The sequence below is a fragment of the Octopus sinensis genome, linkage group LG4, assembly GCF_006345805.1.
Source record: "Octopus sinensis linkage group LG4, ASM634580v1, whole genome shotgun sequence".
Taxonomy (NCBI): Eukaryota; Metazoa; Mollusca; class Cephalopoda; order Octopoda; family Octopodidae; genus Octopus; species Octopus sinensis.
The window spans coordinates 17,518,433-17,531,056 of NC_043000.1; positions in this window are offsets into that span (position 1 = coordinate 17,518,433).

A 12,624-nucleotide genomic window follows, 5' to 3' on the forward strand; every position below is an offset into this window, starting at 1 on the left:
CCCAATGCTTCAATGGTTCTACCAGCTTGACACTTTGCATTCCAGAATAATAATAGAAATCACAATCACGTGAATGAAACCTCTGAGTTGGCTATGATGATGACCTTGCTGGTCTACTTTTGAAATATTGTGAAAGACTTTAGGAATTTTTAAAATTTGTGTTGATTGACAGAGATGGTGAAATATCAAAAATTAAATAAATAAATATTTAGTACAAATATTTAATGAATGACAAAAACGAGTAGAAGTTGCTCGGCTTCAAATCAACCCTGATTCAGCAGACACATTATCAAAAGCAATCCAGCTGAGACCATCCTGTCTTTGAAGGGGTATCTAGAACATTTTTTTGAGTGGCTGTGTGGTAAGTAGCTTGCTAAACAACCACATGGTTCCGGGTTCAGTCCCACTGTGTGGAACCTTGGGCAAGTGTCTTCTGCTATAGCCCCGGGCCGACCAATGCCTTGTGAGTGGATTTGGTAGACGGAAACTGAAAGAAGCCTGTCGTATATATATGTATGTGTGTGTGTGTCTGTGTGTCTGTGTTTGTCCCCCTAGCATTGCTTGACAACCGATGCTGGTGTGTTTACGTCCCCGTCACTTAGCGGTTCGGCAAAAGAGACCGATAGAATAAGTACTGGGCTTACAAAGAATAAGTCCCAGGGTCAATTTGCTCGACTAAAGGTGGTGCTCCAGCATGGCCGCTGTCAAATGACTGAAACAAGTAAAAGAGTAAAAGAGAGTAAGGTGGGGAATGATTTAGGAAGACCTGACTGCTACTTCTAGCAGATGGAGCAACCATATATAGGCTTCCTTGTTGGCTCATTGAAAATATATGTGCATAACTACAGGTACAAACACCTCTTTGCCCATTCATCTATATGGATGATGACCATCACATCATTAATGGATTCAAAAAATACCACTTGTTTGATAGTGATTGACAAAATCCATTATGGGCATGAAGTATTCTGTTGGACAATAAATAAGTGTTGTTAGAATCCTGTGCTAATGCCTCAATGGCTTTGGATACTTATAGCTTCCTGGTTTGCTTGGATGCTATGTGACCTTCCTAGATGAGGCTGTACTATGTAGATCTCTCAGGAGACAATTTCTCCTATGACTTTAGATTGTTAATGAAAGATTTTAGGAAGGCCTTGGGAGAGTCACCGAAGTGCTTGCTCTAACAACCAACTGATCATTTTCTTCCGATGAATTTAGCTGTAGAAAATACATTTCGGAAAGTGCTTGTGCCCATTCTCTTAATTTTATTGAACCAGTTGGATTCTGTAGAAGCTGGTCAAGCCTGTGCACATAGGGATCTCACTACTGAATAAACATCATTTTCTGCAGGTTGCTCAGGTAGAAGAAATTTGTTTAGCTTTTTGGTGTGCATACTGTTAATAGACTACATCTCATTGGCATTCAGCAAAGTTAGCAGAACTACAACTCAGTAGAACCTTAACTTGATTTGGAGGCAAAGTTCCTTCTCCTCGTGTAGTCTACTGAAGAGAATACTAGTTTTGGAAATTCTTAGGGTGCCAAGAGCACCATCCAAGTGTGATCGTTGCCAGAGCAGCCAACTGGCTTCCGTGCCAGTGGCACGCAAAAGGGCACCATTTGAGCGTGATCATTACCAAAGTCACCTTACTGGCACCTGTGCTGGTGGCATGTGTAAAAGGATTCGAGCGAGGTTGTTGCCAGTACCGCCTGACTGACCCCCGTGTCGGAGGCATGTAAAATGCACCCACTACACTCTCGGAGTGGTTGGCATTAGGAAGGGCATCCAGCTGTAGAAACTCTACCAAATCAAGTTGGAGCCTGGTACAGCCATCTGGTTCACCAGCCCTCAGTCAAAATCGTCCAACCCATGCTAGCATGGAAAGCGGACGTTAAACGATGATGATGATGATGATGATTACTTGTTGATTTGGGTAAAATTTGAAAAGGGTGCTGCCAAGGTATGCAAACTTGACAGCAAATTCAGGCCCCACATATTTCTTGTGGGGAGTGGTTGTCTTTGTGCTGATGATGAGACTGAAATCTTCATAGGCAGAAGATAACTTGTTCATGTTTTGTTGCATTTCTGATTGTGAAGATACTCATCTGCAAACAGGACTTCATACATTATATGCTCTTTCCCTTTGGTTTCACCAGAGAGTTTCATTTGGTTGAAGAGCTGCCATCTGAGTGATAGTGCAAGGCAAAAGTGGAGGCGCAATGGCCCAGTGGTTAGGGCAGTGGACTCACGGTCGTAGGACCGCGGTTTCGATTCCCAGACCGGGCGTTGTGAGTGTTTATTGAGCGAAAACACCTAAAAGCTCCACGAGGCTCCGGCAGGGGATGGTGGTGATCCCTGCTGTACTCTTTCACCACAACTTTCTCTCACTCTTACTTCCTGTTTCTGCTGTACCTGTATTTCAAAGGGCCGGCCTTGTCACGCTGAATATCCCCGAGAACTACGTTAAGGGTACATGTGTCTGTGGAGTGCTCAGCCACTTACACGTTAATTTCACGAGCAGGCTGTTCCGTTGATCGGATCAACTGGAACCCTCATCGTCGTAACCGACGGAGTGCTTCCAAAGTGCAAGGCAAAGCCATCTTCATAGTTCTAGAAAACATTAATCAGCATGGGCGAAAATATCATGCTAAAAATACAGGCGCTAGCACACAATTTTGTTTAATGTGGTTTGTAAATTTGAATACTGCCAAAAACTGTGTGAAGTTTGTAATACTGTTCTTAACACTTCTGAAGACGAAACGTTGCAAACATCAGATTAATTGTACTTTGACTCTTTCTAAAACTGCATTGGCTCTCAGACAGAAGACCATGTTCAAGATGGACAAACAGCCAGCTCACAACTATTAAAACAAATATCTTCCCAATTATTGAGAAAGTAGAGATATGTTTCATGGATTGATGATTGCCTTTCTTTTTGTAGAGTTGAACTTTTGAAGCATCTTTGAATTCTGTAGACTATCCTCCTGGTGTTATATTGAGTGGAAGAGCTCAGTGAGCCTTAAAGCATTAAATGGGGACTTGTCAATAGACAAGATGCACATGGTTTTTTTTTACCCTTATTAGGAAGTTCATGGTGATCCCTACTAGGAGAAAGTGAGTTTTTGGAGCATCATTGACTGAAGGGATGCTGTTCAGAATATTTAGGTAATACTTAGCCCATCTTTCAAGGAACATCTCTCTGTCTTTTTCATTGCCAATTTGTCAGAACTCAGCAGAAGAGATGAGCCTTAAACTTGTGGGCTCTAAAAAGCTTTCAAAGCACCAGATTGTTGTTGTGTGTATAGAGCTAAATCTCATTTGCCTTTTTTTCTCTGCTGTGAGTCTTGTTTATGCCAAAGCTTAGCCTAGGTAGTCTTGCAAATCTTAATTTGGAATAAGCTGTCATTCTGGTAAGCTGTGAGAAGATAATGCCCTGATACAAGAGGGCATTCTCTTTAAACCAACCCAGGTGCTCGTGCACAAAATATTTTATTAAATATTTCATCATGTCACTGACAAATGCTTGATACGTAAGTTACTTTAGCCATTTCAGCTTAGTGTTTCATTTTAATGGCGACTGATATTAAGCTTTCTTTTTGGTTTGGCTTATACCCTTTGAAAAATGGCCAATCGCCCATGAAACATGTCACGAAGAGAATAATGCTTGATTAGAAAGCAAAAAAAAAACTATGTATTAAAATCAATCATACAAGACATATAGGTATACTGAAGTAATCCTGTTTACCAACATTTGTGTGTGTGTGTATTGCTTAATTCTGACTTAAGAAAATCTTTTTACTATAGTATATTTATCTTTAGCAAAATGGATTACATAATATTTGGGTTGCGGACAGAATCAGAACAAAAGACATATGGTTGATTAGTTTAAAAATGCATATACTTCAGTGAAAATCAATATTCTTAAACCAATATTAAACAGTAAGTATTCACTAAGGATTTGATTAAACAAATTTATTATAAATACACTTAAATCAATCTTCCCAAATCATCAGGAAATACTCAGTTAGCTTCTGACTTGCACATGTAATGTTTTGACGAGACAATATGGCCGCCAGTCGTAACTCAAAGAACATGTTTTATTTGTTGCCTTTTTGGGCGCCCATTAAGCTACTTCAAGCGAAGTTTGTTGTAAAGTTTCTAAATAATCTTGGAGATTTGAGATACTATTGTTATGAATTTTCCATTGTCGAAGAAAAAATTTTAATGCATTTATTTTATACACAAAGGGAATGCAATATATATAAACTAGCAGTATCGCCCGGCGTTGCTCGGGTTTGTAATGGAAATAACTATATAAGCACTTTTAGAGAGTTATAGCCAAAAAATAGCAAAAAAATACATTAAAAATGGAAAAAAAATTATGGTAAATTTTTTTTTAAATCGTTGACTCATCGTAGAGATCTTTGGAGAGTTACTTCCCTTATATAATAGCGAAAAAAATGCATTAAAATGGAAAAAAATGATGGTAAATTTTTTTTAAATCGTAGACGCGCGCTAATACCCAGAAGGGCTCAATATGAATCACAACTATAAGATACCTGGTTTTGGTTAAACTGCACCGCAAAATGTGGAAGTAGTTAGGAATCTAAATCGTAGGAGACAGACACACAACTTGACTTTTATATATAAAGATATAGTATTGTAGCACTTTATTATCTTTATTTTTTTTTTACCTTGTTTCAGTCATTGGACTGCGGCCATACTGGGGAACCACTTTGATGGGTTTTGTCGAACAAATCAATTCCAGTATTTATTTGATTGGTCGCTTTTGCCGAAATGCAAAGTTACAAGGACGTAAACAACAGCGGTTATTAAGTGGTGGGTGAATGTTGAACAAATACAACAAACACACACGCGTATAAATATACGATAGGCTTCCTCACAGTTACCGTCTACCAAATTCACTCACAAGGCACTGAAGCTATAGTAGAAAACACTTGTTCAAGGTTCCGTGCAGTGGGACTGAACTCAAAACCATGTGGCTACAAAGTAAGAAAAGAAATTTAAAAATTAGAAAAAAGTATTTAAAATAATGCAAAATAAAATTTAGATCTTACATCGCGAGTGCTGAATAGTGAATACGTATTTAGGATCTTTTTGGTTTGAACGGCAGTTTTTTCTAGCGGTGTCATATGAAATTGTCACCCATAATTATGACCCTAGTATCGATCTATTGCATTTCAATCTGTTTTAGGGTTAGGGTTAGGGTTAGGGGTGGGGTGAAGGGTATATTTTTTTCTTCAGAAATGTAAATAAACCCAATCTGTTTCTTAAACGAGGGACATATTCATACAGCACAGAATGTTTTCACCTCAATAGACGTCATTGATTGGTTGAAATTGCAGAAATTGAAGAAAAAAAACAACAAATATCTTACAAACTATGGAATTTTCTCAATAAAGCCAATAGAAAAAGATGTTTTATAAACACATTCTACCAGTATACGAAGTTTAAACGTGTTTAGTTACGTGGAAATCATTTTTAAAAACTGCCGGTCAAACTGAAAGATCCCGTATTTATTATATTGTAAATGCAATACGGTAATATTTTGTCATAGTCATAATTTTAAATGCATACTTTTTAGTCACTGTACAAACGTGGGTTCATGTGTGTATATCTATGTAATTGTGTGTGAGGAAAAGATGTCACTTTGGCCGAGTGGTTACAAAGTTTGCTTTAAAATCACGAGGTCCTAGTTACGATCTCACTGCGTTTTATCTTAGGCAAGACCTTTTTTTTTGCCTCGTATCGACCCAAATTTTGTGAGTGATATCTGGTAGACAGAAAACTGTTGAAGTCCGTTTGAATGTCCCACCGACGGATCTGTAATTCAAAGGTCCAGCTTCGTTAAAGGGTATACATCTGTAGAACAATGTCACTTTGACGGTCATTTAACGAGTAGGTAGGTAGTTCTGTTAAGGAGGGGACTGGGAATTTTGAGAGATGGGTTTAGACAAGTTGCTATGTTTAATAAAACCTAAGAGGTTTTAACTTGTTTAACTTCATGACGAATAAAGAAGAATCATATGCATGCAAATTCTTAATTGTCTTCTCATTAATTAAGAGGGGCGGCGGCCCAAGATTTTATTAATATTTTAGACATAACCTATAGGCGCAGGAGAGGCTCTGTGGTAAGTAGCTTGCTAACCAACAACATGGTTCCGGGTTCAGTCCCACTGCGTGGCATCTTGGGCAAGTGTCTTCTGCTATAGCCCCGGGCCGACCAATGCCTTGTGAGTGGATTTGGTAGATGGAAACTGAAAGAAGCCTGTCGTATATATATATAAATATATATATATATGTGTGTGTGTGTGTGTGTGTCTGTGTTTGTCCCCCTAGCATTGCTTGACAACCGATGCTGGTGTGTTTACGTCCCCGTCAATTAGCGGTTCGGCAAAAGAGAACCGATAGAATAAGTACTGTGCTTGCAAAGAATAAGTCCTGGGGTCGATTCACTCGACTAAAGGCGGTGCTCCAGCATGGCCGCAGTCAAATGACTGAAACAAGTAAAAGAGTAAAAGAGAGTAAAAGAGTAACCTAGTATTTGTCAGTTTAAGATGCTCTTGTGTAGCTGAATGTTCATTGTCGAAATCGACGGGGAATCCATCGTGTATAAATGTGTACTGAAACAGGATTTAAACTAGCGAACTGTCAATATATCTGAGGTTCTTAAACAGCAGTAAACTAGATAATTTCTCACCCCTTCATAGCTTCAGTTCTACTTTTCATTCATCGCTGGCATGTCACTTCATCATTCTCCCCTTTACAACTGCCATCATCCACTTCCCTCCTATCCCTGCATACATTATTTATTTAACCTCTCATGTCTTTACCCTATTATTACCCCAGCCTCGTCGCCACAACCATTAGCACAAACTTTCTCCAAATAATCGTCCCTAGCACTTAACCCTGCCTTTAAAACATTTTTTTAATACTCAACGCAAGCTTCACCTTTCTTTTCTGTTCTGTTCCCCCATCTTCGCTCAGCTTGTAACTTGATTTCCTTTTTAAAACTATATCATCAGGGTCGAGAGGAGGAACAGCTGTATTTTTAAAATAACAAATAAATGTTTAAAACCATTTACAGTGTTCAAGACAGTCCACATTCTTATTTCAGTTTCTTTCAATTTATTATTTCATTAGTTGAAAATGAACCAATATTTTCACCCCTTTTTTTTTTTCAACTATAAATTTTATTTCTCTACATATTTCTTCCTCTTACATTTTTTTCCCGTAGTACTCTCTGATTTAATATATCTACTTCTATTTCCATAAATATATCCTATTTCATGATGAGTACACATTAAGAAACGATCTTTTGAGCCGTTAATCTAACCTAGTGAGATAATGAAATATGTCTATATTTCGGCTCAATGTCGTCTCTAATACAATTCTAGAAATATTTTTCTGCATATTTTCTCTCCTATTTTTAAATGAAACTTTCTACGGGTTATATATAGAAGCTGCGGGATCAGAATTAAAAGCAAACACAGCGTTGACATATTACAATTTTGGTTTATAATGAACGTGGCTAGGAGGTGATTTTGATTAATTATAATGCTGTTGTAATAACTTGTAACAATAATTGTCGTTAGTGACTGTTAACATTAGCTGAAGCTGGATACAACATTAGTCTTGCTTTCTTAATCTCTCTCATCTTGTTAGGTAACTTACGTACTTAAAGGTTGCTCATCCATAAAATTTGCATTTCAATTTCATCGTCCCGGACATTTTGATAATTTTAGTAAATGCGCTTAGATATAAGTGAATTAGTGATCTGATTTAGAACTAAAACTAGTTAGTTATTTTAAACATTTTGTTTTTTATAACACAGACGAGAGTACTTATTTTCACGAGAAAAAAGAAATGTTTCCTTTCCTTTTAGTAGTGCACCTAAGCACTTTGTAACACACACTATCACTTTGTAGTGTACTTGAGCACTCTGTAGTGCTTGCAACGCAAATTGATAAACGTACCCCCCCCCTTTTTTAAAACTTTTATCTCAATAGCAAACAACTACAAGTCACACACAAGGGTGTTATTTAACTCAAAGCAGATCTTAATCAATTAGCTCAATGACCAAGCCTCATAACTATCTGACACGACATTCGTCAATGTGTCATGTTTTAAGATGGTAGGGTGTGATCTGAGGGAAATTTGATGTTATTTCTAGCTGGTCGAACGAACACCTAGAGGATCTCTTGTTAGTTAATAAGACCTCATTGCTGGCTTTATAAAGCACAACTGGAAACTAACTACGTATACTAATTTATATTTATATATAGTCAAGCGTGTCCCTTTCGTCATGGTGACCTGTTTTGGCAAATAAGTATTCCTTTGCAGCTTATTCCCTTTTCCTGTAAATATTAACAAAAGTAATTCTTAAAGAATTCAATAAAATTAACGTTTGATACTTTTCTAAAGGACATATTGTTCAGTTTTTGTTGAAAATAATTGTAACTTAGCTCCTATGTCAATGGCTTATTGTACGACATAATATATTCACGAACATTTTCTATTTCTATCAAATATTTGAAAAGATTTTGTCTTCGCAACCTAATGCTCGTACATATACACATATGATAACTGATCTGTGAGCTTGTGACTGAAATACACTACAGGGTAAATATATGCTAATTATGCGGATATCTTTTCGTTTCCATACATTTTACGATGTCACTTTCGTTTAGCCCAAGGTCAGATTTGATAGTGCAGCCGTGAGCATCTGTCTCCTTCTCTCCCTCTCTAACAACGATAAAGATGCATGAACTTTTTCATCCAAGTTTATGTTGAAAGCAATTATCATCATTACAATTATTACCATGTCTCTCCGTCTATCACACACACTCTCTCTGATGACATAACCCTAAATATTTTCCTACTCTCAACTCACTTCTATCCCAGATCACTATACATTCAGAAGATTACGTTGTTCACATTCCTTTCTAACAATTAAGTACAGATTTTCCATTTGATCTGCTAATGTGGTATTTTGATACAACTCATTTTCGTGATACACGAATATATAAACCTCCATCTTTACTGCTAATGAATTTCATCTCTTTGTGGCCAGTGAAGTCGACGATTCTTTTAATTACTTTCATCTACTTCAAACTCTTGACCAGTTGCTGATTTTACTATAAGCAGCATTTAGGTCACCTTAATAGTATAACTTATCTGCTATCTAAAACCACCGCAGTAGTCCATATTCTTCAGTTCAGACTGTCCAGAAACTGACAGCTGCGTTAAGAGATTTAGTGTATCTGAGTCATCAAACACTTCACTTCATGTCGTATGTCATTGCGAAATAATGTTCACAGAAAATATCGAGTATCTGCCAGATCTTTTGTGTTATGTACACTGTAGTCATTTTGCTACATTTCTGGGTCTTAATTGCACTTAGTTTTAATCATTTTTATACTTATACCTTAATCAAACATCAAATTTTGTTAGTTTCTTGGTTTATTTTTCAGTAAAAACTACATCATTTGGGGACATGGTTTGAAAAATCATCATTAGGATTTTAACTCAGTAAAATAAAATAATCAAGTTGGGCTACATTGAATGTGTAGACTTCCTATCATTTCCTTGTATTATGTCACAAGGGCACCATTGTGACATGGTATGTCATTGACAATTTTAAGATACGGCAGAGTTCATCCCTGAGATCTTTATCTTTTGACCGACAGATTTTTAAAATAATTTTTTGTAACTAAACACTTGCAAACTTCGTATACTGGTAGAGTGTGTCACATAAAACATCTTTTAGTCTTGGCGTTGTTGAGAAAATTCTGTATTTTAGAAGTTATTTCTTGTTAAAGTTGTCGTTTTTCGGTAATTTCAATCAATCAATGACGTGTATTCAGCCGATTAAAATTACTGCTGTTGTTTCTCAACAATAACTTCCGGTGGTGTATATTTCATTTGTCACTGTTATTTATAACATATTTAATCTCAGTTACGTTTGTATGAATAAACGAGTGTATCTGAAGTATGTTTACTTCATAGCACCACCATAATCGTTTGTGCATTTTTCCTTTTTTTTTTCTGTAACTCTAACCCTAAAACCCCAACCCTAACCCTAAAACCTTAAAGCTAAAACCACTACAAACGCATGAACGATGTCATAAATAACAGTGACAAACAAAATATATACCGCTGATAGTTGTTGACCAACAACGGCAGTAATTTTATTCAGCTGAATACAGGTCATTGATTGGTTGAAATTATTGAAATAGGACAACTTTAACAAGAAATAACCTCCAAAATACAGAATTTTCTCAACAACGCCAAGAGTAAGAGATGTTTTATGTGACACATTCTACAAGTATACAAATTTTGAAAGTGTTTTGTTACAAAAAATTATTTTAAAAATCTGTCAGTCAAAAGGTAAAAATCCCATCCCTCTTCAGGTCTGATTGTAACTGATTTCATCGACAATGAGAGAGAGAGAGGAGGACTGATACCAGTAGAGGACTGATACCAGTAGAGGACTGGTACTCTATTGATCAAGCCCTCAACCAAAAGAATGAAAAACAAAGCTGATCTCAGCAATATTTGAACTCAAAGTGCAGAAAGCTGGAATGAATACCAATGTTCCAATAACTCGATCAATTCACTGCCTTAACCATTTAGCATTTAATCCAGCCATATCTGACCAAAATATTCTACTTTGTTTATCTTCGTAGTGTCCTGATTTGGCCAGACACACTGACCCTAAAATATTATTCTAAAATTAAACAATCATGTCATTGAAATCTCAAAGCTACAAGGTAATGCATGACTGATTCAAATCAATATGAATAAAGAGGCTTTACATTTGACAGAGAAATCTGAATGCTAAAGGGCTGAAAATATTTACAGAGTCACCAATAGAACTCAGATCATGCAACTGCCAAAATCCAGACGGTTGTGATAACCTTTGCACCAAAGTGAACAGGCAGGTCATTCCTTTATATAATCGGAAAATATATTTGACTTGAACTTATCCAAACCGTCAATGAATAAAAGTTTGCCTTCAACATATGTGGTTGGTATTTGAATATATATTTGTTCAACTAGTGTATCTACATGTGTGGTCAGTATTTGATTATCAATAAGTCAATATATTTAGCTTTAGTTTACACAGTTATTTTACCTATACACACACACACACACACACACACACATATATATATATATATGCATACATACATACATATATATATATATGTGTATATATATATATGTATATATATATATGTATATATATATATATATATATATTTAAATAATGAGGGAGATAAATTAATATTAATTTTAATATCAATTTAAAACCAGTAGTCTAGCATACAAAAAATCTGAGAAGTCATATATATTGTGTGTGTGTGTGTATATATATATATATATATATATATTATATATATATATATATATATATATATATATATGTATATACATATATGTATATATATATATGTATATATATAGTCTCTATTTAATTGTATTTTCTGCAATTAGCTATTATTAACTGTTATATTCTCCAAAATCTGAAAGAGATTGTTTTGCGAATGTATATGTACATGCATGTATTTCTATTAAATTTTGTTTATCGCATACCTTATGTTATTTATTGTAAGACTTAGATTTTTATTGCATTTTGGATTGTATATTTTTATATTACTGATATTTTTTGTATACTCAATCGGTAGCTTACCCAGTTTTTATCTAAATAACTTGCAAAAGAAAAAGCAAAAGTTTTAAAACAAAAATGAAGAAATTTCTTTCACTGAATAACCTTAGTAACCATTGATAAAAATAATCTGGACTTGCAAAGTATCATAATTTCTAAAATATCTGAGAATATACACGAGCAATAGATTTTTAAAAAAAATCTAATTATTCAGTGATTCTCTATGTTGGATAAGGATGACTGATAAGTTGTGGTGCAATACACACACACACCAAACAACAAAACAAAAAACAAATCTATGAACATAAGGAGCAAGAAATGGCTAGCTGTTTTATGCTGTCTAGTTCAGCGAATCAAAGTTCTGGTGTGTTCAAAGTGACTTTTTTGCTTTCATAACCTTTGGAGCTGAGAGATTATGTATCAGTCGTACACTGAGGTAGATTTGATGTTTTCCATGCTTTTCCTTAAAAGAAAAAATTAAAATTAAAAAAATGGATTTTAAGGAATCCTTATTAATTAAAAATGTCATTCATTCTATATTGAAAGCTACTCTTATAACATGCAGAGATTGTATGGATATTCTAAAACTAGAATACATGTAGGAAACCCCACAAAACAGATTGATTATATGTTAAAACATGTAAAAGTATGATTGGTGCATCATGGCTGTGTGGTAAGAAGTTTGCTTCTCAACCACATGGTTCCAGGTTCAATCACACTGTATGGCATTTTGGGCAAACTGTCTTTTTACTATCACCTTGAGCTGACCAAAGTCTTGTGAGTTGGCTGGGTACAAAAACTTATTCCCTTTAGCATTCAGGTTTCTTTGTCAAATATAATTTAAAAAAAATTTTTTTTTTTTTTACTACCCAGAAGGGGCTAAACACAGAGGGGACAAACGGATTAAGTCGATAATATCGACCCCAGTGCGTAA